We start from the raw sequence: 15,402 nt of genomic DNA on the forward strand, positions 1-15,402 counted from the left end.
GTTTTTCAATTTTTAACAGTATAGTTGTTTTAATTTGTTTTATTCCATTTACTAGTTACACAGAACATTTTTCATATGATTATCAATGTTTGATTTCTTCTTTTGAAAATGGCCTTTTCTGTACTTACTCATTGCTTCAGTATGCATCCCAAAGAGATCATTAAAAAGGGAAAAGCATCCACTTGTACAAAAATATTTATAGCAGCTCTCTTTGTGTTGGCAAAGAATTGAGAAATTGAGAGGATGTCCAAAAATTAGGGAATGGCTGAACAAGTTGCTGTATATGAATGTAATGGAATACTATTGTGCTATAAGAAATGATGAGCAGGCAAATTTCAGAAAAACCTGAAAATACTTAAGTGGACTGATGCTGAGTGAAGTAAGCTGAACCATGAGAACATTGCACAGTAAGAGCAACATTGTGTTATTGATCAACTGTGAAAGACTTAGCTCTTAGCAATACAATGATGACAATTCCAAAAGACTCATGATAGAAAATGCTCTCCACATCCAGGAAAACAAACAAACAAAAAAAAACCCTTGTGGAATCAGGTTACCAATTGAACCATATTAACTTTTGTGTGCTTTTTTTTGATATTTTTCCATTTTGTTCCAATTCTTTTTTATCATTATTAATAGAATCTTTTATACATATTCCAATATGTTTCCAGGAAAAAAACAACAAAAAATTAAAAAAAAATTCTCAACTGTACACAGGAAGGAGGTTCAAAAGGACAAAAGGAAATGTGTGTGGGGGATGCCTGTCCATCCAACCTGACCCCCAGGTGTATTTTTTGCAGCAACAAGTGGGTGGGGGAATGGCCCAAAAAACAATGTTGAGGGAAAGGGTGCAGAAGCCTTGGGGGAAAGTAGGGGGGCAGGGAAGGTCAGTACTGATAACATTGAAGGTGGGAAACCATTTCATAACATTTCTTGTTGATCATTCTCCCATGGGTACCTTCCTTCCCCATCAGTAGGACTAGTGTCTTGGCAGTTATGGTAACAGTGAGGTTGAAAGTAGCAGCACCTCCAGTGTTCTTTGTATGAAAGTCAATAGTGTTCTCTCCATCTACCAGTAGAGAATCCCTGAATTTTGAACATTTCTGGCACCCATGTGTAAGCCCATTTATGAAGACAAAGAACAATCTTTGTTGACCATTACAGCTACTTCAGCTGGCATGATAATGGCAAAGGTTTTCCCCAGTATGGTGGCTCAGATCAAAGGAGAGTACTTATATGCCACTATGGCTTCATTCTGACAGGTTCAGTCCACCACGAGATTGTTGATGTAGGAGTTCTAACCAGCCATAGCATGCTGGCAGTCTGGCTCTGCTGCTACTGCTTGCAGCAGGTGGCAGAGAGCTTGGAACATGTACTGCTGTCCAGGCTTCCAGCTAAGTTCTCTCTTGTTTTGATTCTTCCTTCACAACATGACTATTGTGGAGATAAGTTTAATGTGATTCTACATATATAACCTTTATCGAATTCTTACTGTCTTGGGGAGTGGGGGAGGTAAGGAAGGGAGGGAGAAAAATTTGGAATCCAAAATCTTATAAAAACAAATGTTTAAAATTATTTTTACATGTAAATGGAAAAAAATAAGATACTACTAAAGAAAAAAATAAAATTGCCTTTTAATATCTTTTTTTAATTTTAGAAAATATCCTTTTGACTATTTTGATCAATTGTGTGAGAAAATAATGGGTTTGAGGCATTCCAGAGCCCCCCCCCTCACACACACACTTGAAGGAGCCTTGCCTAACCTCTTTTAAGGCCAGCCCAGAGTCAGGAGAATTGCAAAGGAAATGTAGATTGACCTTCCTGACTACCCAAAGAAAGTTAACTCGCCTAGGAGACCACCTTCAAGTCATGTCAATCAATGGACTTTCATGTTACTGGCCAATTAGCTTGGATCAATGTGCAGTGACCCACCACTACCTGAGAAAGGATAAAAACTCTTGGGGAAAGGGTGAGGGGTCATTCTCTTTGCCTCCTCTCACTCTCTTCTCTCTCCCACTCTGCCCTCTGGTTCTAGCTCTCTATCCTAGGAATGTAGGGCTTCTGAACTTTTGTAGCCATGTGCTCTCTTTACTAACACTTAATATGCTTTAATAAATCCTTAATATCAAATACTGGTGATATAGCCTCTAATTTATAAGTAGCAATATATTAGGAAACTCAGCTGGATTTCCCTAAAACCTAGAACAGGGACAAGTACTCCCATATAATTTCCAAAGACACAATTGGAAAATGTCTAAAACCACTCTGGCCCAAGAGTATATATTCTTGTTGATGTCAATAGTGACTGGAAAATGAAATATTGACCAAGGGAAAGATAATTCTTTTCACTTTTATTATATCTTCTTAAAATAATTATTTAACACTTATCTGAACTCACATACATTACAATTTCATAACAATAAAAAATGCTGAATCTCTTTATAAACCACTCCTTTTCACAATTTGCAGTAGCAACTGAATATAAAGGAGTTATATGTACATAATTTCAAATATACATAATCTCTATTTGCCCCAACAGGGGTATAGATTGGAGGGAGCTGGAGGAGGAGAGTGACTTGCACATTGGGCTATTTATACAGGAATTCAAATTCTAGAGCTCAAATCTATTGATTACAAGGAAAGAGATTATGGAAGGAAGCAGAGGAAGAAGATTCCAGGAGCCATCAAAACATCTTGGCCATTGGAAGGAATTAGGCACTATCAGAGGGTGGACTTGAATGCACAGAGTGATAATGTATAACCAGGAACATTTGAATTACTCCAGATGTGGATACTCTAGAATCTGAACTGTTCACTAAGCTGCTTTGGGAAGAAGATACAACGACACTCTTCTTCCTTTTCTCTTTCCCCAAGAGGCAATCAAAGCTTCAAGTGTATTATTTACATACTTCCACTCCCTGATTTCAGTTGTACCTATTGGAATGTTTGAAAGAGCACTGGGGATTTTGGAGCTTAGTTCTATATTGAAATATTGTTTCAAAGTCTTGAAATTCAATGAAATAAAACAACTGTGTGTTTTACTTTCTTAATGAACATTTATGAATAAGAGAGGATGGGAACTGCCCTTATAAGGGATTTTGTTAATATTTTTTAAATTTTGTTTTGTTCATTTGTTAATTTCTTAGAAAAGCTGTGCTGGGCCCTACAGTTGTAGAGCAGTAAAGAGAGGAGTTGATGTTAACTTTGATAAAGTAATAAAGACACACAATGATATCCCTAGATTTCTTTACTTTTGTAAACAAGACAATGAGCACAGAAAAAAATGCATCATTTGGGGAAAGAGAAACTGTCATGACTTTAGTGAAAATCCTAGGATCATATATGTTTCAAAAGATAAACTCTGTAAGGGAGGGGGCAAAAAGATGGCCTCATAGATATACTGGCCTAGCTGGAGGGTTTCAATTACAGATGTGCAGTTGGCATAGCTACTATAGCAACATAGTAATGTTACCAGTGCCCAAATTTGCTCACATCATCTCAGGTTTTAATGTAATTTAATTTTGCCAAATTATCTAAATTGTTATTTTAATAACAGGACTTTTGCACTAGATCCCCTTAGCAAAGGAAAGACCTGTATTAGCTAAAGCTTAGGACTCCAAACTAGGAAGGGCCTTCAAGTCCAACTGCCTCATTTTATTGCTGAGGAAATCAAATCTTAGAGAGATTAAGAAACAAGTATGAGTTCACATAACAAGTGAGTAGAATAATCTAGGTTCAAAATCATGTCCTCATTTCAAACCCTCTGTTTAGTTAACCACACCATAATAACTTTTGGTTAGGAGATCCAGTTAATACCTGAATCAGTGCATCAGTGCTTTCTCCCATGTGCACTGTTTTAATTCTTCAATTCTATTTATTTCTATAAATATTTACATTGCTCTACAGACTCTGTCCCTCTGTCTCTCTTTCTCTATCTCTCTCTCCATCATCTATCTATCTCTCGTGTGTTTTTCTTTCTTTCTATCACTCTTTCTGTTTCTGTCCCTCTGTGTCTCTGAACCTGATTTCTGTATTCCTTCCTTTCCTGCTTCCTTCCTTTCTATCTTTCTTTCTTTTTCTATCTATCTATATCTATCTATCTCTCTAACTATCCATCTTTTTTCTTCCTCCTCTGTTTCCCCTTCTCTAGTTGCATCATAAGTGAGGTATAGTGAGGTTTTTTTTGTTGTTGTTGTTTGTAGTTTTGGTTTTTTTGAACAAAGGTTTTTGGGAGATAATATAAAGTGAGTAGGTTAAATAGCACCAAATAAAAAGAACAAATGTTGGAAACTGAGGACAGCTCTGAGAGAAATATTGTAGACTAGAAAGAGCTGTTGGCTACACACATGGGTTCTGACTACAAAGGAGAATAAAAAATATTATATGAAACTGTTCTGTATACAACACATCAGCATTTACTTTTCAGTTTAATTCTTTCTTACTTTCTCTCTGGTAGTAAATATTAAACCAGAGCCAAGAATTTTCATTTTGTTTTTATTTCCATTATTTCTGCATTAAGATCATTTTGTGTTATCTACTAATTTTATCTGTTCCCTTGCCCTTTCTTTCTTTCTTTTTTTTTTAACTACTAGAAGGGATAAAGGAGTGAATTGACTGAGATCCCAAGTGGTATGCAAATTGACTCTGCTGAAGCTGCAATTTTGAGATGAGTCTTTTGGGTATTTTTTGGTTTGATTTAAGGGGGGAAAAATCAACAGGGTCATTCAGGCAAAATTTTGCACACCGAACTAAGTATCTAATTATGCTTTCCTGCAGCAGATTGTGTTGTGCTCCAGATGTGTGCACTTAAATAGCTCTTTAATGTTTTGCTATTCCATGTAATAGCACTTTGAAACTTCCATTTTTGTACTCAGAAAATCAGTTTATCAACTTTAGCCAGAGAATAAACATGTCTGCATCATGACACAATCCACTAAGTCAATCATTTTTATGTCTAACTTTGGATGAAAGTCAAGTTCATGGCATTTAGAAGTTTAGCTGCTGCAGGAGCTTGCATAGCATATGAGAATAGGAAATTTCATATACCACAAAAATATATTTTGGTTAGATTTGGAGAACATAATATGGAAAGAATAAGATAGAGTATTCTCTTTAGAAATATGCTGGCCATTGTCACAGAGCTGAGAAATTCACCATAATCTAAAAGGGAGCCTAACACAATTGAAAGGGAACTTGATCAGGGCTCAAATATGGATAGAGGAATAATTTAGTAAGGAATTACTATGTGCCAGGAATTGTACTAAATGCTGGGAATGCATATAGTTATAAACAACATGAGCCCCAGCCTTCAAGGAGATCACATTGTAATGGTGCAAATTGACACATATGAATGAAGGAGGGTGAAGGGGATAGGGACCTTGTGGGGTCATGATGTCGGCAGGAAATTATATGGTGGTTTGCTTCCCTGATTTGATAAAGAAAAAATAAAAGGTTTCATATGTCAGAGCTGAGGTGGAGTCAATATTGGATTCCTAGATTCTAGTGGGATGGAGAAAGTTGGAGAGCAAGGTGGTGGTGAGGGGAGGTCCAGAGTTTTATTCCTGTTTCTGCTGTTTCCTAACTTTAGACAATTTACGTCACATATTTCGACTATTTAAAGTTTATTGATTGGCATTTAAAGTTCTTTACAATCTGGTCCCTTTCCATTTTTCCAGTCTTCATATACTTTATCCTTCTCACACTCCCTGATCCTACTGCACTGGCCTAATTGCTGCTCCTCTCACATGACACATTTCACCTTTGTGACTTAACACTTGAAGTCCACTATATAATATATGGAATGCTCTCCCTCCTCACATCAGTATCGTGGCTTCCTTCCAAGCTCAGCTCAAATCCTACCTTCTGCGGGAGGCTGTTGCCCATTACTCCAAATTATCAGTGCCTTCTGCTCTGAGATGACCTCCATCTAAGCACTGCTTTTTGGAAAGAGAAAGATGTGAGTTTGAATCTTGTCTCGACTATTTATTATTTATGTGGCACTGGAAAAATATCTGAGCCTCAGTTTCCTCATTTTTGATGTTTCCAATTCCTGTAAAATTAGGATAACAATAGTGCCCACCTCATAGGATTAGTGTTAGAATCAAAGGAGCTAACAAATATGAAGCACTTTCAAATATTAAAGTGTTATATGAACACTAGCTATCATATATCTTGTTTTACATGTTATCTGCAGCAGTAGAAAGTGAGCTCCTTGAGAGCAAGAACTAATTTTGCCTTCCTTTGTATCCCTAGCTCTTAGCACAGTTCTTTTTAATTAGTAAATGCTTGTTGACAGACTAGACTTTCTCATACACAAAATTATAAGCCTGTTCTTGATGAATCAAGTCCCTTCCAGCTATCAAAATCTTTTCATTTAAAAACCATGTCAATACTTTGGAGGCAGAATAAAGAGAGAACTGATATGAGTGTCAGGGAGACCTGAACTCAACTTCTACTTCTAAAATATATTAGCTATATGAGCCTGGGCAATTCAATTAACCTTTCAATGCTTTAGGCAATTTGTTAACACTACATGATGGTGAACAGTTTATGATCTAACTTCATACAGGGAACTTATTATACTAATGAATCATAGGGCTTTGCTAAAATCAACTCTTCTCAAAGTAAGGCAGGAATTACTTCTTTCTTAGTTCATATTTTTAATGTATAAGAAATTTCCAGGAGTTATTGTTGATACTGCTTTTCATGGGAATTTGCCATCTTGCAACTTTTTTATTCCAGGCCATGAAATTAAAGAGGGTTTTAAAATTTAATTTTTTTAAATTGAAAATTTCCCAACACTTTATCACAGCAATTTTGAAAAAATACATTTAAATACTCAAGATACACAAATCTTAGTAGTGAAATCAGTTAAATACAAATCAATATTGCAATTATAAGTGTTATGTGTAAAACTCAATACATTTTTAATGCTCAAATTAAGACACACTAATTACACAGTAACTGCTAAATAAATGGTTTGCAATTTAGAGTTATGCCAAAGAGCTCAGTAAAGATTTAGGTGCTTCTAATCTTGGGCAAAACTAGTCTGCTTCAGATAAAATATTAACTTTGATGAAGAAACTGATCACTGTCCAAGATAAGATACAATCTCCTAAAACATTGAGGCAATATAATTTATAAGATATGGAGATTATTATAATTTTTCAAGTGATTTATTTAATTAATAGAGGAAATCCCAAATTAAAAATAAATAAATTATGTTATAAAATTATGTAAATTAGTTCTTTGGAACATAGAATTTGTTTTCCAACAGAAACAAAGTCATAAATGACAGTAGTCCACATAGTTTATTATATTGGAGAAATAACTGTTCATTTTCAATTGAATGTGACTACAATCTAAGTCGAATGGACTGTTAATGCTGAAAGAAATCATAAAAATTATCTAGTCAAACTTTCTCCCTTGAAAGATGAGGAAAATGAGGTTTAGAAAATTAAATTCCACGAAATAGAAAAGTGACAAGCACAGGACAACTGCTTGTTGAATGTATGTTTATTGATGAACTGATTAATTGAATAAGTTCATATTCCAAGTTACTGACAGTGTCTGTTTAAATTATTATTTTTCTTTCAGTGGCAAATTTTGTCTCTATATCATTATAATCCTTTATGCCTGATTACACTCTTTTGTTTGTTTGTTTGTTTTGAGGGGCAATTTGAGGGTTAAGTGACTTGCCCAAGGTCACACAGCTAACAAGTGTCAAGTGTCTGAGGTTACATTTAAACTCAGGTACTCCTGAATCCAGGGCCTGTGCTTTATCCACTGTGCCACCTAGATGCCTCCCTGATTACACTTTTAAAATGCACAACTTTTTTCTCCTTTACCATTATTATCAAGGCATCTATGTAGCCTAGTGGAAAGAGTGTTAGGCTGAGAATCAGGAATATCTGAGTTCAAATTTAACCTGACATTTACTAGCTAAATGGGTAGCCCTAGTCAAGCTACTTGGCCTCTTTTTCTTCTTCTGTAAAATGGGAGTTACTAAAAGCACCTCCCTCCTAAGGTTGTTGTGAGGATAAAATGAGATAATATCTGTAAAGTATTTTGCAAACTTTAAAGGGTCATATAAATCACATCATCATCATCATACTTCAGGTAAAAGGTAGAACTTAAATAGAGAGAGTTGAATAGTACTAAATCTTCTAAGAGATAGAACTAAGTGGGAGAGTTCATTCTAAGCAAGGGGGATAGCTAGCACAAATGTACAGTGGTGGACTGTGGAAGATCATATGTGATAAATAACAATAAACCAGTAGAGTGTATAGAGGAGTGTAAGGTATAAAAAGAAAACCTGAAAACATATGTAGAGCCAATTATTATGGTTTTTAATGAACATGAACTCAATCTTAGGAGGGGAATTGTGCCACAAACCAGCTACAATGATTTGTTTTCTGAAAATAAACCTGGTTTATTAGAACAGTAGCAGGAGACAAACCCAGCCATGATAGCATTATACAAGGCTGTAGGGCCCATTCATACAGTCCTCATATACTATGGCATAAGGAGCTACATATGAAGGCAGGGCCAAATCAGTGCCAGGATACCAACCCAATAAGAAATATTTCAAAGGCAATAAAATGTCCAACTGAAGACTTTTAAGGTCACAGGGGAATAATAAACCAATTGATGATTGAAGATCTACAAAGAAAAGGAGGAAAGACTGACCAAAGCTTAAACTCACAAGGAAATCTTAGGAAACTAACTAGAAGAAACTGTTTGTGGAAAAGGGTTGGGCCTAATAGCAATCTCTTCATCTCAATCAGTAGCAACATCTAAACAACAGAGGGCATAGAACTACCCAGTCTCTCCAAATGCCTGAGGGATAAAAATAAATAAATAAAATGAAAACAAACAAACAAAAAAATGAGATCTTGGAATGGACATATAAGTATATAAAAGAAAAAACCAAGCAAAATTCAGAAATAATGTAGTTTCAGAGAAGTAAAAGAAGTGAATATGAAATTATAATATAGCCCAAGAAAAACTATGACCAGAAATTCAGATAAAAAGATGGTATAGCCAAAACAAGTTCCACAGTGCATAGAAGAAAACAAGTAAATACTAAAAAATATTAAATGAGTATTCAGAAGGAAAATGTTGAAGAGAGAATAGATTAGAACTGAAGGCTGAAATGTTACTCAAGACATGATCTTCCTGAAAAAACAATATATGCATATATATCTTGAAAATGTTACTAAAATACTAAGCAAAACCAAATAAAATTTTAAAAAGCAAAAAATAAAAAAGCATCACATTTTAAAAAAAGAATATAAATACTGAAAAGCCAATCATAGAATATACATAATTTAGAAATTACTAAAGAACAATCTCCTCAACCATTGTTCCCTACATCTCTTGTTTGTTTTTTAAAATACAGTTTTTACACATATTTCTGATTAATCTCTTTGGAGCTAGTTATATAATATGACATGAGATATTGTTGTAAACCTAATTTTTTCCAGACTGTTTTCTTTTTTAAAAAAATGTCTTTTATTATTTCCAGTTACATGTAGAAATAGTTTTCAACATTTGTTTATATAAAACTTCCAATTCCAAATTTTTCTCCCTCCCTCTCCTCCCTCCCCCCCCCTCCCCTAGCCAGCAGGTAATAGATATAGGTTATATATACATAATAACATTAAAGATATTTCTGCATTAGTCATGTTATAGGAGAATAATCAGAGCAAAAAGGGAAAAGCTCAAAACAGAAAATGAACAGCACCAAAAACAAAAAAAAAATAGTATGATCCCATCAGCATCCATATTCCACAGTTCCTTTTTTTTTCTGGATTTGGAGAGCCTTTCCCATCTTGAGTCCTTTGGAAATTTCTTATACCATTGGATTGGTGATAAGAATCTAGTCTATCACAGCTGATCAACACATAATGTTGATGATACTATGTATAATGTTCTTCTGGTTCTGTTCATCTCACTCATCATCAGTTCACTCAAGGCCTTCCAGGTTTCTCTGAACTCCTCCTACTCATCGTTTCTTACAGCACAATAGTATTCCATTACATTCATATACCACAACTTGTTCAGCCATTCCCCAATTGATGCGTAGTCGCTCAATTTCCAATTCCTTGCCACCACAAAAAGAACAGCTATAAATATTTTTGTACATGTGGGTCATTTTCCTTTTTTTATGATCTCTTTGGGAAAAGAGACCCAAAAGTGGTATTGCTGGGTCAAAGGGTATGCACAGCTTTATAGCCCTTTGGGCATAATTCCAAATTGCTCTCCATAATGGTTGGATCAGTTCACAGCTCCAGCAACAATGCATTAGTGTTCCAATTTTTCCACATCTTCTCCAATATTTATTATTTTCCTTTTTTGTCATATTAGCCAATCTGATAGGTTTCCAGACTGTTTTCTATGAAAATTGCTGGTAAACCTGAAAAGCAGTCTATTGTTCTTCTGATTTATATTTTGTAGTCATTGTATATAATATTTTCCTACCTTTGATTTATTTCACTTTGCAGCAGTCAGTTCACATGTGTCATTCTTACAGCAGATAATTTTTCTATTATATACTACAATTTATTTAGCCACTCCCCAGTCAATGAGTATCTACTTCACTTTGTTTCCAGTTTTTTGCTACCATAAAAAATGTTGATATCAGTATTTTCATGCATTTGGAGTGTTTTTTATTTTGTTTTGTTTTGTTTTGTCAAAGCTTCCTTAAGAGTATATGCCTAGGAATGTTAGCTTTTAATAAGAGAATTGAAATTTTGGCTATTTTATTCGCATAAATCCCAAATGTCCCACTATTTCATGAGAGCTATTTCTCATCTAACTTTTTAAATGACATTTAATATTCAGTCCATATATCTATTTTAAGTATTTTGCAGAATATTGTGTGAGAAATTGACCCAACCATAATTAGGCATACACTTTTCCCCCAGTTTTTCCAGCAGTTCTTATTAAATCAGAAATTTATTCTAAGTAATTTCATGTTGATCAAATATTTGATATTTTTATTGCTGGTTCTTCCTTGATTGATCCATTCCAATGATCTTTTTTTTTTCTATTTGTAACTCATAACAAATGGTGTTGATTATTAACATTTTGTTACATAGGTTTGGGTCTGTAATTACAATTCCTTCTATATTCCTTACTTTTGTAATAATGCCCCTTGTTATCCCCTTACTCTTTTGATCTTCCAAATGAATTTTATTATTTTATCTTACTTTGTAAAATATCCCTTTGGTGGTTTATTTGATATAACTTTATTAGTCTTGTCATTTTATGACAATAAAATTTTTATTACTATATGTCACTGTAGTGACACTGCCCAGCTACAAGCACTGGATGTGCCGTAGCTATCCATGTTCTTTGTTTTTACAAAGAATTGTGTTCTTGAACCTATATTAGTATTGAGTGTAATTCTTGGGAATCTTATCCTCCCTCCCCGTCACACCTCTACCCCCATTAAAAAAAAAGAAAAGAAAAGAAAACCCTTGTAAAGAATATGCATAGTTAAGCAAAGGAAGTTCTCACCTTTGTCCAGTCTGAACAGACATATCTTATTATGCATATTGAGTTCATTGTCTCTACATCCCTCCTCTGGAATTGTTGTTGGTCAGAATCCTGACCGTTCTTTCTGTTTGGGAAACTTTGTCGCAGCATGATTTAGTGACTTGCCCTCTGAGACAATATTTAAACAGGTCTTCATTATTCCAAATTCAAATGCTCACTTCAATATACTTTTCCTGACAACAATTTGTTGACTCTGTTGTCATCTGCCATAGATGCAAAATCCTACATCATGTCAAAAAAGGAGGTTAGGGGCAGCTAGGTGGTGCAGTGGATAGAGCACTGGCCCTGGAGTCAGGAGGACCTGAGTTCAAATCCGGCCTCAGACACTTAACACTTACTAGCTGTGTGACCCTGGGCAAGTCACTTAACCCCAATTGCCTCACTAAAAAAAAAAAAAAAGGAGGTTAGAGGGCATTCATACAATTCATATAACCTTGTTGTTGTTGTTGTTGTTGTTGTTTTCCCCATGATCACAATAAATAAATTCAGTAAAATAATTAGTTACAAAGTAGGCTTTGTCATCTTCCTCCAGAGCTTGCATCACTTAGCTTTAGAAAATATATTCAGGAACAGGAAGAACTAGGCCTTTCATAGGATACTATCCTATTACTTGTAGTTAAGAGGCAGCATTGTGCTACTGATATCACTTTTGAACACTTTGATTTCTCTCTGACTTTCAACCCCTCATGCCCATCCTCACCCTTTCCCACACATGCAGAGGCCAAAATAGCAGCTACTTCCCTGTCATGATGCTCTGAGTGAGTCGGAGCAGGAACAGGGTAATTCCACCCCCCACCCCAAGCAAGATTTCCATCATTCAGTAATGAATACATTCAATTTTGGACACCCTTCCCCTTTATTTTTCTGGTTGGGTTTACAGCATTTAGCTAAGTTTTCTGGCAAGTCACTAATATGACCTCACCTTTATTTGCATCAAGATCTATAATCTATTGCTTTACCAATTCCTCTTTCATTTCCATTTGAAGGTTTCTTCTATCTACTCATCTGTGCATTTTCTCTTAGGAAACTGGTCATCTATTTTCACTGTTATTAGTGATTTAGCTATTTTTATTGTTTCCTACAGGCAGTTGGTTACCTTCAGATGGAACATTTGATGAAAATCATATTCTAGATAGTTACCCATGACAAAAAGCTGGTAATAGTTGTGAGGTAAAATATGACCTCAAAGAATACAAATCTAAAAAGAAAAAAGAATGCTCCACATATAACCTAAATTTCAAGTTCAGTCATATTGTTACCTGTTCTGCAGTGCAGGACTGCTTCACACCTAACTTTTCATGTCTCATTCTGGGATCAGTGACAAAAACACCACTACTACCATAGTACCATTGTTTCTGAAAAAAATGCATCAATTGATCATCTTATCTCAGTGTCCTAATAACTCCCCAGGAGCTCCCTTCTCTGGCTAGCGCTCTCATATATTTGTTTTCTTCCCCTATTAGAATAGAAGCTACTTGAGGGTATAGTTAGTCTCATTTTGTTTCTCTCTCTTTGGTAGTTAGCAAAAAGCATGGTATTGTGAAGTTTTAAGCACAGTAAGTATTTAATACATGCTGTTTATTCATTCACATTTCAGTCCAATGTATGATCTTTTTAAGTGTAAGTCTTGGGGAAATTACTGTACAAAACTGATCCCAGAGTTGTCCAAAGGTCAAACATAACCACAGAAAGGTAAATTGATCTGACTATTAGAAAGCTGATGAACAATAACTAGATAATATCTATTCTTTCTAGTAAATTAATAGGAAGAATACAGACTACAGGAAAGTAATGAATAGGCTTCACTAAAGGGATGTGAATAGATGGTGACAGGGCATCATTTTATGTGCAGCATTTCCAATATTAACAAGTAGAAAGAAATGAGTTATATATACAAGGAAACATTCCTCCCTTCTCCCACCCAGCAACAAAGGTTTGCAAACAATCTCAGATAGTTCTGATACACTAGATTCTCCCTGGGTCCTGGAAGAAATATTAGAATGGCTCTCAGAAATTTTCTGGAATTGCCCTAAAGCTCAGAAAATACATTCACTCTCCATGGAGGTAGCTCACTAGGCAAATGCCGTACCACTTTTGTTCAGTGTGGTCAAATTGAACTTGGAGCTTCTTTAAGTAATGGGGAACTATAGACTTGAAGGAACATGGGTTATTAGAAGCAAATAATCTAGGTTGCTTTGCAGCAATTAGATAACTGTTATTGGTCTAATATTATCTATTCAATTCAGTATCTCCTAGAAGAAACATTAAGGGATTAAGAAATCATTGATGGAAAGTCTTAAGATAATTGCGGAGATAGAGTTGGAAGCCTAAGTACCTAATCAAACTAAATACTTTTGCTAGCTATATAGGACTAGCTCACTTCTATAAAGCTAAGCCATGTAGGAAGCAATAATATAGAAGGAATGGAAAAGTTCGGATAGAAACTATTTTTTTTACAAAAACAAAACAAAACACTTTTTCTCTTTATAATTGGTTTCTGTGTTATTTTGTTATTGATTATAAGTAACTGTCATATTATTGAGGATATAGAGTCATATTATATTATGAATGAAAGGGACCATATGGATAATCTGTTCTAGTTCTTTTCTCATTTTGCAAATGAGAAAATGGAGACTCTGAAAGGTGAAGTAACTCGCTTAAGGTTACATAGCAAGTATAGACCTATAGACCATTAGTAGGCCATGACCTGATTGAGTAAGGCAGAATCTATAGTTCCCAAAAGAACATGCATATGTCATTTATCATCATCATCATCAGGAAAGGGTTTAGGAGAAACATGTGATTTGATGCATATAAATCATATCCTTCATGTCACATGTTTCTCCTAAACCCTTTTCTGACTTTGAGGTGTCATGAACAAGATATATGTAGGAAATGCTGTAATGGTCCCGCCTTCCCTAATTTTGTGTAGTAAAAGTTTTCATTTCAAGGAGGCTGTAAGCAAGTTTGCCTGTGGTACCCAAAGAATTTCTCAAAATGCAGGAAGCTGAAAATTGGGGCTAGCTACTATAAACAGAGACTGCCAGTTCAGAGATAGACATAATAATTGCTGTAGTAGTGATTTCTCTCTGATCTTGTCTACCTACATTTTCTCCAACAAGCAATAACAAAAAAAACCAACCCTCTTCAGTGTTACAAGTGTCTAATGCAAGTCCCTTCTAGTACCTTGTAATCTGAATCTGATAACTGATCTGTTTTTGTTCATCAATCTAACACAATAATATGTAGCAGAGCTATGAATCAAACCTAGGAGTTTTGGTTTCAAGTTCATTGTAATAGCTTAATGTATTAGTGGAAAAGGAGGGAGGCTAGTCATGTAGAAAAATTAGAAACTACTTCTCTTTTGTATAGCATCCCCCACTAATAAATTTGTCAGAAACATCCAATATGTTAGGTGGCACCTCCATGGCAAATGTAAGGAAAGAAAAGAAAAAAAATTAGAGCAAGTATGTAACCATGGAGCTATCCAAATAAGAGTTTAACCTAATATTTCAATACATTATTTGATAAAAGAACCCATTGATATAGTTAATATGTACACTAGAGTAGATCACAACCAATGACTTCTTGTATTCATGCTCTATTCTAAATCATACATATAGAAAACTACCCAGCATCTTAAAGACCTCACTGTAGGTTAAAAAAAAAATTTGGCTAATAGTATAATACTCAGACTCTTTATGCATCACCGGTGAATTTCTTTTCCTAACATATAATTCCTTGAGGATATATATTATGTCATCTCTTGGGTCTTAGTTGGTAAATATAAATAGGTTTAATAATGTTATCAAGCTTCTCTCCAAAGCCAAATTTTATATT

General features: G+C 34.9%; 1 pseudogene; it reads right to left on the bottom strand.

Moving 5' to 3' along the window:
- Positions 1-887: 887 nt before the first annotated feature.
- On the bottom strand, positions 888-1,309 carry LOC122729345 (annotated as a pseudogene).
- Positions 1,310-15,402: the final 14,093 nt, after the last annotated feature.

The sequence above is a fragment of the Dromiciops gliroides genome, chromosome 1, assembly GCF_019393635.1.
Source record: "Dromiciops gliroides isolate mDroGli1 chromosome 1, mDroGli1.pri, whole genome shotgun sequence".
Lineage (NCBI taxonomy): Eukaryota > Metazoa > Chordata > Mammalia > Microbiotheria > Microbiotheriidae > Dromiciops > Dromiciops gliroides.